Source organism: Astatotilapia calliptera, chromosome 3 (assembly GCF_964374335.1).
Source record: "Astatotilapia calliptera chromosome 3, fAstCal68.1, whole genome shotgun sequence".
NCBI classification, from domain to species: Eukaryota; Metazoa; Chordata; class Actinopteri; order Cichliformes; family Cichlidae; genus Astatotilapia; species Astatotilapia calliptera.
Window position 1 is genome coordinate 68,516,653 of NC_137424.1, and position 13,476 is coordinate 68,530,128.

General features: G+C 40.5%; 1 long non-coding RNA gene across 1 annotated transcript; it reads left to right on the forward strand.

Moving 5' to 3' along the window:
- Window positions 1-12,398: 12,398 nt before the first annotated feature.
- LOC145425703 (uncharacterized) lies at window positions 12,399-13,187 on the forward strand. The gene is made up of 3 exons (XR_013906435.1): window positions 12,399-12,672; window positions 12,750-12,867; window positions 12,999-13,187. It is a non-coding gene; the product is annotated as an uncharacterized LOC145425703 (long non-coding RNA).
- Window positions 13,188-13,476: the final 289 nt, after the last annotated feature.

Consider the following 13,476-nt stretch of genomic DNA (forward strand, 5'->3'; position numbering starts at 1 on the left):
GCGCCCTCTACAGCTGGGCCTGTAACACATCCACACATGTGGACATCACATTTTGGGTCGTCTAGACCAAAATACAGAATTTTACTCTACAGGGACCTGATATCCACGTACGAGGACGTTATACTGACACTGTTCTATGAAATTTAAAATAAATGTCCTCATATGTGGATCCCATTTTTCTTAGAAACAAAAATTAGATTAAAAAAAAATCTGGTAATTCTTTGTTTTCACATTCATCAGGTCCCAATCAGCCCAAATATCAAAGAGAAATTAAAAATGCCATGAAAGAGTTTGAGTCTCAGTAAAAGTAAAAGGTTAAAGTAAAAGTTAAAGAGACGTTAGCTCAGCAGGAGGTCGAGACGCTATGATGTACGTTTAAATGTTTCCTGGATTGTTTGTCGACATCTGACACCAAAGAAAAAGAAAATATAAAAATAATTATGAATCTTTTTTTGGCAATTCTTAATGACATGTGTGACATTTGACTCTGCACATGTTTCATGATTAGAAAACCACAACTGTCTTTATCCTGAGTGCTCAGTGTCACCTCTGAGAAGCTGAAACAGCTGGAAAAAACTGAAACCTTTCAAACAGACTGAAGTTCAACTGGAGGCTAGTATGAACCCTGCTTCTGTCGTTTACGTGTTTTGTAGATCAAAACACAAACAACAGCAGCAACAAGAAGCACAGCAGAAACTACCAAACCAACAATCAGTCCAACAGATCCATCCTCCTTCCCTCCATCCTGTCCATCTCCTCCCAGCTGACCTGCAGGAGAGAAACAGGTGTGAGGTGTCAGCTGTCAGGTAGGTGATGAGTGAAGAACAAAACAGAATCAAACTGCTGTCAGACATTATCTACTGCACTCTGATCACATCACTCAGACCAGCTGCTTTCTACAAAGTCTCATCAACAACATCTTTAGAAACAAACATCAACAACCAGAAAGCAGCTTCACCTCTGATCACACACACACTCAACTCTACTCACTCACCTGGAGGATCAACATGAAGGTTGATGCTGCTGATGGGTTTATTGTTCCTCCCTTTTGAGAAGACACGACACTCGTATGTTCCACTATCATTAACCGTTACATTCTTCAGAATCAGAGACACGTCTCCATCCTTCATCTGTCTGTCCTGCAGATCCACCCGGTTCTTAAAAGATGGATGCTGGTCGTCTGGAACAGACAGATCGTCCCGGTACAAAAGGACATATTCTGACTCCAGATCAGCTCTGCTCCATTTTACTACTATGTTGTTGTTTGGAGCTCGACATGTCAGAATGACGTTGTGTCCAGACTCAGCTGTGACGTTTTTGTGGTCTGAAAAGGAAACACAGAGCAGAGAGGTTACAGATGAAAGTTTGATCTGTTCACTTCTACACCAGCCAATCAGCAAAGAGTTGTACACACTGGGTTCAGCACATTAGGCTAAATGTTCATCACACACACACACACACACACACACACACACACACACACACACACACACACACACACACACACACACACACAATATGAACCTGCATCTGTGAAACAAACTGTGTCCTGATTGTTCTCACATTAAGAAATGAATCAAACAAACATGTTGAGGTAGTCCGACTCGAATGTCAAGGAAGGTTGTAGGGAAGCAGACTACACAGAAATTTCAGGTTTGCAGACGTGAGCAATTTATTTACAATGAACTCCGTTTAATGTGTAACTTAACAAAACTTTCCCCAAAAGTAACTCGATTAACAAAACCCATCAGTTCATGGACCTGGTAACACAGCTCACCTCTCCTCTAAAACTCTACACAGATGATTAAAAAGACACAAAACCTCCTCACACTTCTAATTGACACATTTACGTAAATAAATGTCTCTATTTACAAAAACAAGATTCAACAAACCCCTTCAGAACTTGAAACAAACAAAATGAAGCATTTCTATGGAAAAAGAAACCCCTCCGCTTGATGTCACATCAGCAGGACTTAAAACAACAAAATGCTAGGCAGGCGTTTTCCACCTGCACACCAGTTGGTGGCGATAATGCACCATTTGCACCAACCGGCAATAAACCCTATACAGAAGAAGGCGGCGTTTCCCACACGAAGACTGGAAAGAAGCAACAAAGTATGAACAAATGACTTAATCTGTGATGAAATAAAATATAAAGAAACATGTAACTGGGTATTTGTCTCAATTTGCAGAATGTTTGTTTTGCCGGCAACAGACAAACCCGGGATAGTGAGTGCAGCAATCAAATCAAATCAAATCAAATCACTTTTATTGTCACATCACATGTGCAGGCACACTGGCACAGCACATGCGAGTGAAATTCTTGTGTGCGAGCCCCACAAGCAACAGAGATGTGCAAACACAACAACACAAACCAGCAAATACAAGAATGGCCAACCTGAAACTAATAAATATATGTACAATATATAATAGTGTATGCATTTCTGGATGTGTATACTAAATATTATCCTACGTGTGTGTGTGTGTGTGTGTGTGTGTGTGTGTGTGTGTGTGTGTGTATACACATTTTACAAATTAAATAGTAAAAAAAATAATAAATAAAATATATAAAAATATACAGAGTTGAATATGTGCAAAACAAGTGGCATTTATATACAGTGTGGAGTGCATAGTGTTGCAGTTCCAGTAGTGAAGCTGAGGTGTCTATGACGTGTTCAGCAGTCTGATGGCCTGATGGAAGAAGCTGTCTCTCAGTCTGCTGGTACGGGACCGGATGCTGCAGAACCTCCTTCCTGATGGAAGTAGTCTGAACAGTTTATGGCTGGGGTGACTGGAGTCCTTGATGATCCTCCCCGCTTTCCTCAGGCAGCGCTTCCTGTAGATGTCTTGGAGGGAGGGAAGCTCACCTCCAATTATCCGTTCAGAGCACCGCACTACTCGCTGGAGAGCTTTGCAGTTGTAGGCGGTGCTGTTGCCATACCAGGTGGTGATGCATCCAGTGAGGATGCTCTCAATGGCACAGTGATAGAAGGTCCTGAGGATGCGGGGGCTCATGCCGAATCTTTTCAGTCTCCTGAGAAAGAAGAGGCGCTGCTGGGCCTTCTTCACTGTTTTGTTTGTGTGTACTGACCACGTAAGATCCTCAGCCAGATGTACTCCGAGGAAACGGAAGCTGCTCACTCTCTCCACAGCAGCGCCGTTGATGGTGATGGGGGTGTGTACTTCTCTGCACCTCCGGAAGTCCACTATCAACTCCTTTGTCTTTGCGACGTTGAGGGTGAGATGGTTGTCTTGACACCAGTGGGTCAGGGCGCTGACCTCCTCCCTGTAAGCCGTCTCATCACCGTTGGTGATAAGACCCACCACTGTAGTGTCGTCCGCAAACTTCACAATGATGTTGGAGTTGTTAGTGGCTGTGCAGTCGTAGGTGTAGAGTGAGTACAGGAGAGGGCTCAGTACACACCCCTGTGGAGCACCAGTGTTCAGTGTGATGGGGGATGAGGTGATGCTGCCCTGTCTGAGCAATGTTACTCAACAAATGGCAAATCGAAGCAAATAAATAGAAACAGAGAAACGTGCAAAAAAAAAAGGTCAACTCACATGGGACAAAGGGAGAGCATTGCAACTGCTCATTAGTACCTAATAAAATATGACATATTTGTGAAATTTCATGTGTTATTAGCCTTTATCTGTGTGCACAAACTTACTAAAATGCTCTCAAGGAGCTGTCATGTCAGGCATTTGAAACAAACATACACATACCTGCATATACTGTGCCTTGAAAAGGTTTTCATACCCCTTGAACTTTTACACATTTTGTCGCCTTACAACCACAAACTCAAATGTTTTCACTGAGTTTTTCTGTGACAGACCAACACAAAGTAGCACAAACTTGTAAAGTGGTACAAAAATGATACATGGTCTTTAAAAAATAAACAAATAAAAACTCTGAGAAGAACTTTTAATCAATGAATCAATAATAAACCTTTACAGCAGTTTGTCCATGTTTATCTGACACCACTTTAAAGTTAATACAGTAATAAAATCTCTTCTCTTCACAGCTTCATTATACAAACTGTTATGTAAACGTGTTTGAGTCTAAAAACTAACATCCACTTTCTAACATGACAGAAAAGTTTGGTGACAGCTGAGACCTGCGTCCTCTCTGTGAGCAGCTGAAACTAAAGCAGCTCGAACATCTATCAGCGGGTAAGAAATAAATCGATAGGATTTAAAATCAAACTCACCTGCACAGGTAAAGCCCACGAGGGAGACAGACAGTAAAGTCCAGCAGAGCGACGGAGATGTTACAGCAAACATGTTTCATTAGGCACATTCAAAGTGCACGAGTGAATTAATGTGGGAGAGTGGAGCCGGCTGTTTTTGTTTTTTTCCTTTTGTCATACTTCACGTCCGCGCTTGTTATTGGATAAAGTAACACTGGCTGCCTCCCCGGTGAGTCCTCCCAAAGGCGGAGTCACTCCCAGAGGCTCCGGTTTCAAAATCACTCACAAGTTAACTTAGCGGTTGCAGCCGGAAACGCCGCTAAGCTGCGGTAAGGAAACCACACGGTATCCTTAGCTGTAGTCTGGTTTCCTTAAATTGCCCGCTACATCATTGTTTGATAGACATGAAGAAAATCTTTCTTTTATGTGAATTTAAGATTAGCAAGTAAACAACAGTTAGCTAATAAACTTCATGACATCACACTTTAATAACATAATGAAAATCTAATATGTCAACAGTGAAATTTATCTCACTGCTATTTATTTAAATCAAATTTTACAGCAGTGAAATTTAACTCTGTTTGAAATGCTGATCTTCAGGAAACATTAAAGGTGCTTTTATTTCTGTTTTCTATATTCAAATGTTGTTCTTTTAATATACTGGCACCACTACATTTATCTGAAAGCTGACTTATAAGAGTAAACTTTCAAGCTGTGATTAATTGAATGAAGACTGGACCGATATATGAAATATTCCCTTATTGTGAATCATTCCATATCATAACTGTTTGAACTCAGATTGAAAATAGACTTAAAAAGGCTGATTGTTGTAAATGAGTCTGACGGGTCACATTTACACAGCACGACTGTTGAAACTGAAAATCCTCATTCTCTCACCAGCAATCATTTCGGCACTCAGCAGCTTCTTGTTTGAAAATTATTTTAAAAGTTAGATTTGCAGAGATTCTTCTTGAACGTCACCTATAAAACACTCAGGATCCCTTTAGTTATATTTTTGTTTAATTTGACATTTATACTTGTATTTCTTTTTGTTTTTAATTTCATAAATGAAGCTGCATGTGAGGCATGACCCCTAGTGCCAACAGTGAACGCATCACTCTTTCACTCTCTCTCTAACAGCAGCTCTAGTTCACTCTGAATAGGGTGATGACATCATTGCTGTAACGAGTTTGTCGATCTGAAGCTTTTGTATTTGCTTCAGTGAAGTTCATCACTGTGGTCAGCATGTGTTACATGAACGGAGTGCTCAGTCACAGCTTGTATGAGTCGTACATGCTGTCTGACATTTGAAGACTTTTCCTAAAGTGACCAAAATGACAGATTTACACATTTATATCGTTCTACAGATGTTCCAGATGTTTACACATTGAAGCTGTTCCTGGTCACTTTTACCTGAATCTGTTCAGATGTTACATCTCAAATCAATGAGACAATGTTAGTTTTAGGGAAAACTGAGGTGACAGAGGTCAATGACAGAGGACAACCTGAGGTTGTCATGGGAACGGTCTTTGAAAATCATGGGAAAGTCTCTAAACAGTGAAACAGCAGAGGTCACACAGAGGTCATACAGAGGTCAGAGCATGTTCGGAGAGGTGGTGCTTTAGCACAGACCCAGTTTCTGTCCCCTCAGAGCAAAAAGGTTGCTGATTCAAATCCTGCTGGGCTCTTTGTGTGGAGTTTACACTCAGCTCCTCCAGAGTGGATTTCCTCCATCTCTGCTGTGTACATCCCACCCTGTACTAATGCCAGTACTAATCAGCTGCTGTATTCTCTCTAAAGGCCACCAGATGGCGATAGATGTGGTTGTAAGAAGACACTTTACTGCTGAGTTCATGGACTCAGTCACTTGTTTTCAGTCATATTGAATAAAAGATTATTTTGAAAATACTTGTATGTTTAAAAATGGAGGAATACCTGAGTGTTATTGTTGAAGTCAGAGTCTCCTTCACCAAAGAAGTGCGACCATGACGAGGTTTGGAAAGGCAGATTGAGTCAGATGGTTCATGGAGGGTAAAGTACCTCCTCTCACTTCTGCAGACACAGTCAAGTCCAGATTTGTTGCCTTTTTCTGTGCTTCACGATTTTTGTGATTCTTAGTTTAAAAGTGACTTTCGTATTTTTGAGACAGGAGGACAAAGACAGTCCTGCAGTCTGCTAAAGGACTGCAGCTCATAACTTTCCTGGAGGCTGAATATCTGTATCCTCTTGGGGTGCTGCAAATGAAAACAAACAGCATCTATTTGACAGCATTTATGGAAGCTATTGTGTTAATATATTGGACGACTGTAATGGAAGTTTAAATACTTTTTCTGACACTAAAGTTAAAGAGGAAAAACTCTTCTCTGTTGAAACCACTTCCTGGCTGACACTGAAACACTGACGTGTCTCCATCTTGTGTTGACTCCACCATAATAACTTTTCTTGTAGTTCTTTAGGTTTTCTGTTAGCAGCATAAAGAGATCACATTCTCTCAGTGTTCAGCAGAACCAATAAAATGAAAATAAAGTGCAAAGACAGAAGGTGTAAAGAAATTTTCTTTACAAAAATACAAAGTAAATATGATCCCAAATTTGACTTTGAATCATTTCACTTATTTCCTTTTTAAAACGACATTAAAAAGATTTAGTAAATCACAAAGAAATCTGAATTAATTTTTTATGCCGTTTTTTTGTGAGTTATTGTTTCCATCCTCCACACAAAAGTGCTTAGCAGGTTTTTTGAATATGTGGCCAGACAGAGACAGATCTCATTTTTTTAGTGATTAGTAGTTAAATATATGTGGCTTTAACTGTGAGATTTACAGAATTCCTTTAAACTCTGAAAACTGTGACAAATGATCACAAGTCATTATCTTGTTATTATGTTATGTTGGATGACCTTTACAGTATATGATGGTTGGTTTTTGTTTGTTTTCTTTCACCACAATCCTCTCAAATTCAAACTCTAAGCTTAATTCCTTGAGTCAGACCAAGCAGAAGCCATGTTTCTACAGTCTTTGGCTTTTCTGCTACTGTAGAGAAATTAAACTAGTGTTTGACAGACAGGTTCAGGAAATCATTGCAATGCTGTGTGCTCCTGTGTTCTGTGTCTTGTTCTAGATCCCTATTTTTGTACCCCTGGCTCCAGCACTGCCTTGTTTTGCTTCTTTATATTTCAAACGACTCCAACATTGTTTTGAGTTCATTTTTGTCTTGTGAGTCCAGCATCTTCATCCCTGTCCTGCCTGCCACACAAATGTTTAAATGAAATATAGACGTGCTGCTCAACAATATATAGTAAAAAAAAACCCAACAACAACTTGAAAATAAATAGTGTGGAGAATGTTTGAATCCAGAATGTGGCAGAGCCAAAGCAGAAAGCTGTAAAACAAAGAAATACTTGAATATAGTATAAAATATGACAAATTTCAGATGACTTGAGTAAATGTACTACTTTACATTGTTTCACTAGTGATATTAGCAGATTGCCAAAACTCTAATCCAACACACTCTGTGTAGGACACGAAAGCGAAAACTGTTTCATCTTTTCTCCACTCATCAGTGCACAACTCAGAAAAAACCCATGATATCCACAGTCTGGTGGATTTATTTTTACTGCTGTCACATTTAAATCAACCTGAGTGTCATTTCTCTTTAGTTCTGATCTCACTGCTGAGCTGCACAACAAACCAAGGTCAGTAACCTTCTTCTGTCACAGTTTAAACCTGACATGAACTAAACCTCACTAAGTGTCCTTTTTTAAGCTTTGTTGTAGCATGACATGATAATCATACATCAATCAATTGATCACTGCATCCTGCTGAATATTTAACCCTCATAAGTATAAATGAAGTATAGTCAAATAATTTATTTTATGCACATAATATTCCATAAGTCTTCTTCACAGCTCGTCTGACTGTGAGTCCCAGCAGCTCTCAGTTCTTTAACTTTAAAAAGAGACATGCTAGCTGCTCACCCTGTTTACAGCCCTCGTGCTAAGCTAAGCTAATCAAACCACATTATCACTCAAGCTCAGGGCCCAGTCCCAGTTAACACTTTCCCAGTCTGAACTGGGACTGTGTGTGATGCAGAGAGGTGGAGATTGGAGGTCTTAATTGAACTACGAAGCTTGTAATCATGTTTCCTGTTGTTTGAACTGTGTGTTTGTGTTCAGACTTTAAATCAGAGCCAGACGTTGCCTACTCTTCACTGAAGTAGTCCACCAGTCCAACCACTGTCCAGTTGCTGTTCGCTAACTGGTCCAGACCAGAGTGTGTTTACTTGTTTAAAAAAATGTGTTTTATGTCTTCTATCACTGAGCTAGACTTCTATGACTCAAAGGTAACATTCTGTTTTCAGCTGGACTCTTTAAAGTGTTCATATTGCAGGAAAAATCGGTGACAGATATTTAAATAAGTTCATATGATTTATTTGTTTAGTAATTTTGGAGCAATTTTTATTTTGTTTATATTTTCTTGATTTCTGCAGTCTTAATAAACGTTTGTCTCACTTGGGTTTCTCATTTGGTTCTGTGGTTTTCAAAAAGTCTCAAATGAAAAACTTGATATGTTACAGTTTGTGTGTGGCTAACCTTCAGTGACACTCTTCTGTGCAAAAAACGATGAACATTGAACCACAGGTGCAGACTAAAAACAGCAGGGGCATCATTCAGTGGCTGTACGATGCGCAGGAAAGCTTCAGTACAGGATATGTGTGTGTTTGAAACTGAAGAGTCTGATCTATTTATCTCTCATAGTCACCTAAAAACCTGTGAGCAGAAGCTGATATTATTAAATACATTCACATTTTTATTGTACAAATGAAAAAAAAATCTTTGGTAACATTTATTGTTTCTCCTGCATATTAAATATCTCAGTGAAGCTTGAAATTGCCTTGAATGAACCTGTCTGTTACCATCTTCTAATAATCCTGAGTCTTACATCAGTGAAGCTGCTTTATAAATGTAAATATAAACATTTAACATCTACTAGTTAGCCATTGAAATGATTTGTATTAAGGTTAGTTTTCATGTAACTCATAAACCAAACAAGAATTTTAGAAACTAGAAGATGTTACAAATCAGTTTTTTAATGGGATTTTCATTAGAGTATGTCAAACACATGAAAATCTTATAACGGGATAGATGGGAGCCTAACCACATATCAGGTTTTCCAACTGGTCACACCTACAGATCATCTGCAAGCGTCAGTCCATGGAAATTCCTGCCTGACCTCATCTGTCCATCACCATTGCAAACAAGAAGGGGCTCAGAACAGATCCTTGATGTAATCCCATTCCCACCATAGATTTGTCACTCCAATCACTGACCTCTCCACTGCTATGCTGTGTTCATGCATGCCCTGCACCACCCTCACATACTTCTCTGGCACTCCTGATTTCCTCATGCAGTATCACAGTTTTCTCTCTTGGAATCATCTTGGTGTCATCCTAGACAGTTCGCTTTCCTTTAAATCTCACATCCATTCTATCTACACAACATTAACAGATTACGTTCTTCTCTTTCCACCCAGTCTACGTCCATTCTTGTCCATAGTCTCGTTACCTCCTGTATTGACTATTGTAATTCTCTCTTGCATGGTCTCCCCCAAAAATCCCTCCATAAACTTCAACTGGTTCAAAACTGCTGCTCGCATTATTACCAGAACTCCGTCCCACCAGCACATCATCCCTGTTCTTCAGGAAATTCACTGGCTCCTTCTGAAATTCCGGATAGTGTACAAACTTCTTCTGCTCACCTCCAAGGCCATTCATAACCTCGCTCCTACTTATCTCCTCTGCCCACTCACTTCGATCTTCTATCCAGCTTGCTGTGCCTTCCTTCCACCTCACCACCATGGGAAGCAGAGCTTTTAGCTGCTCTGCTCCCAGGCTGTGGAACTCTCTACTCCCAAATATAAGAAACATTGATTCCCTCCCCCGTTTAAATCCCTATTCAAAACCCATCTATTCAAATCTGCATATTCACTGTGAACCTATTGTTTGTTTATTTTATCTTGTGCTTTTGTTTTCTTATTTTTCTTCAATGTCATTTTTCTTTTGTGTTTTATTCTATTGTTAAGTGCCCTTGGGTGTTTTGAAAGGAGCTTTCAAATAAAATGTATTATTATACTTTTTCTTGATCCACTATAAGGAATTTTATCCTAGCGTTCCAGTGAGTGGGGTAAAGGAAGGAAGCTGGCAGGTGAGTCAAAGAAGATTGGATGACATGGAAAGTGTTGTTCCTCATTTTTTTCAGAGCTTGAGAGAGACATCATTGCATTGAATCTTTATTTTGACTATATTAAAATAGTACAACAACATGGAAAAATGAGACATAAACAAACAAACAAAAGGAAAACAAAGCAATAATAATTATAAATAACTTGCATGTTCAAAAAGGAGTAGGAAGAAGCATGAACTTATTTAATCCCACTCTCTTTCCCCTATTTAGTAACTAATAGGCTACACTTTTTTGCTGTTTATTCCCTGTCCATCAGAAATTCTTCATTACATCACATGCTACATATATATATATATATATATATATATATATATATATATATATATATATATATATATATATATATATATATATATATATATATATATATATATATATATCCATAGGTCCCTCATCCTATTCATGTAGCCCCTTCCGCCGGGGTTACTTGTGTAGTAGCATTCCAACAACGCCCTGTTTTCGTCTCTTGCCCACCGATGCCTTCCAGTTCCAGTAGCCCACTTTTCGTCAGGGTGCCAGAAGGCAACATTGCAGACATAGAGGACAGTTACAAGTACATGGGGATCCCGCAGGCGAATGGGAACCATGAAGAGGCCGCTAGAAAAGCTGCAACCACCAAGTACCTGCAGAGGGTCAGGCAAGTCCTGAGGAGTCAGCTGAATGGTAAGAACAAGATCCGGGCCATCAACACGTACGCCCTACCCGTGATCAGGTACCCTGCTGGGGTAATAGGCTGGCCAAAGGAGGAGATAGAAGCCACTGACATAAAGACAAGAAAGCTCCTTACCATGCATGGAGGGTTTCACCCCAAGTCCAGCACCCTGAGGCTGTACGCTAAGCGGAAGGAAGGGGGCCGGGGACTGGTGAGTGTCAGCACCACAGTCCAGGATGAGACAACGAACATCCAAGAATACATTGGGAAGATGGCCCCAACTGACCGAGTGCTCAGTGAATACCTCAGGCAGCAGAAACCCAAGAAAGAGGAGGGAGACGAGGAACCATCATGGAAGGACAGGCCCCTGCACGGTATGTACCACCGGCAGATAGAGGAGGTGGCTGATATCCAGAAATCCTACCAGTGGCTGGACAAAGCTGGACTGAAAGACAGCACAGAGGCACTAATCATGGCAGCACAAGAACAAGCTCTGAGCACAAGATCCATAGAGGCTGGGGTCTATCACACCAGGCAAGACCCCAGGTGCAGGCTGTGTAAAGATGCCCCAGAGACAATCCAGCACATAACAGCAGGGTGCAAGATGCTAGCAGGCAAGGCATACATGGAACGCCATAACCAAGTGGCCGGCATAGTGTACAGGAACATCTGTGCCGAGTATAACCTGGAAGTCCCGAGGTCAAAATGGGAGATGCCCCCAAGGGTGGTGGAGAATGACCGAGCTAAGATCCTGTGGGACTTCCAGATACAGACGGACAAAATGGTGGTGGCTAACCAACCAGACATAGTGGTGGTAGACAAACAGAAGAAGACGGCCGTAGTGATCGATGTAGCGGTTCCGAATGACAGCAATATCAGGAAGAAGGAACACGAGAAGCTGGAGAAATACCAAGGGCTCAGAGAAGAGCTCGAGAGGATGTGGAGGGTGAAGGTAACGGTGGTCCCCGTGGTAATCGGAGCACTAGGTGCGGTGACTCCCAAGCTAGGCGAGTGGCTCCAGCAGATCCCGGGAACAACATCGGAGATCTCTGTCCAGAAGAGCGCAGTCCTGGGAACAGCTAAGATACTGCGCAGGACCCTCAAGCTCCCAGGCCTCTGGTAGAGGACCCGAGCTTGAAGGATAAACCGCCCGCAGGGGCGTGCTGGGTGTGTATATATATATATATATATATATATATATATATATATATATATATATATATATATATATATATATATATATATATATATATATATATATATATATATACATACATATACATATATAAAGGCTTGCTTCATTTATGGGAGGAGCTGAAAATGATGACGTCCGAAGCCTCGCTGCCCGGCTGTACCACGTGACTGGTTCATGAAGTGGTTCGAACTTTGCCGCGAGATATGACAGCGATATAAACCCTCAGACTTCATTCAAAATGTGGGTGTTTGATGGAGAGTTGCGGTTAGTGAGAGTTAGAGACAGTTTGGAGGTTTATGAGAGTGAGGAGAGAAAGTCAGGAGAGAATGGAGCCAGCTAAGAAGAGGAGGATGTCCTCCCCTGTGTGGGAACATTTTGATCTTATTCCTCCCAACAAGGTATGTAAATTTCTACATTTTCATAATACTGATGGTGCAATACAATTTATGTTAAGCTGTCTTGACTTTTGTACAAGGTGAAGTGTTTGCTATGTGCCAGGGAGCTGGGATATAACAACAACACCTCATCCATGCTTAGGCACTACAGAGCTTTGCATGAGAATAAGGGGAACACCGATTGTGGAGCAAGACCAGGTGAGCCATCAAATGCAATGATAATATAGCATGCAGTAATGTTACTAAATGATATAACAATATTATACAGCTGTTATAAGTTACGTGTGTGATATTTATATTTGTGCTTTATCTTTATTGTCTTTCCTCAGGAGAACAATCTCAAATAGATGAAGACCTGGTTACCATGGTGATTGAGGACTCCCAGCCATTTAGCATTGTGGAGGACAAAGGATTCAAAAGATTTGTTAAATCATTAAATCCTAGCTATGTTCTCCCCACTAAAAAGGTCATAAAAGCAGTGAAAATTTAGTTTTTACAGAATAAAATGTGAACAGGCAGGACTGAGGCTCAAAGCCTCAGTGTGTAGCTGTCCATACCTCAACGTTACAAAAGCACAACCACTGTCCACACCCCAACCACACCTCACCTCACAGTAAATGATCGTTTCCATTTTAAGCATTTCCAAATGATCATTTTCCATACTGCCAGTATAAATATACACAGTATACTGCATCACTACAATATACATGTTTTACACACTCCTTTTGTTGTTGACATTTACAGGCTGTGTGCAAAAGGCCACACTCTTCAAATTCATGCCAACTAATATTTTTACGTCCAGTAGGT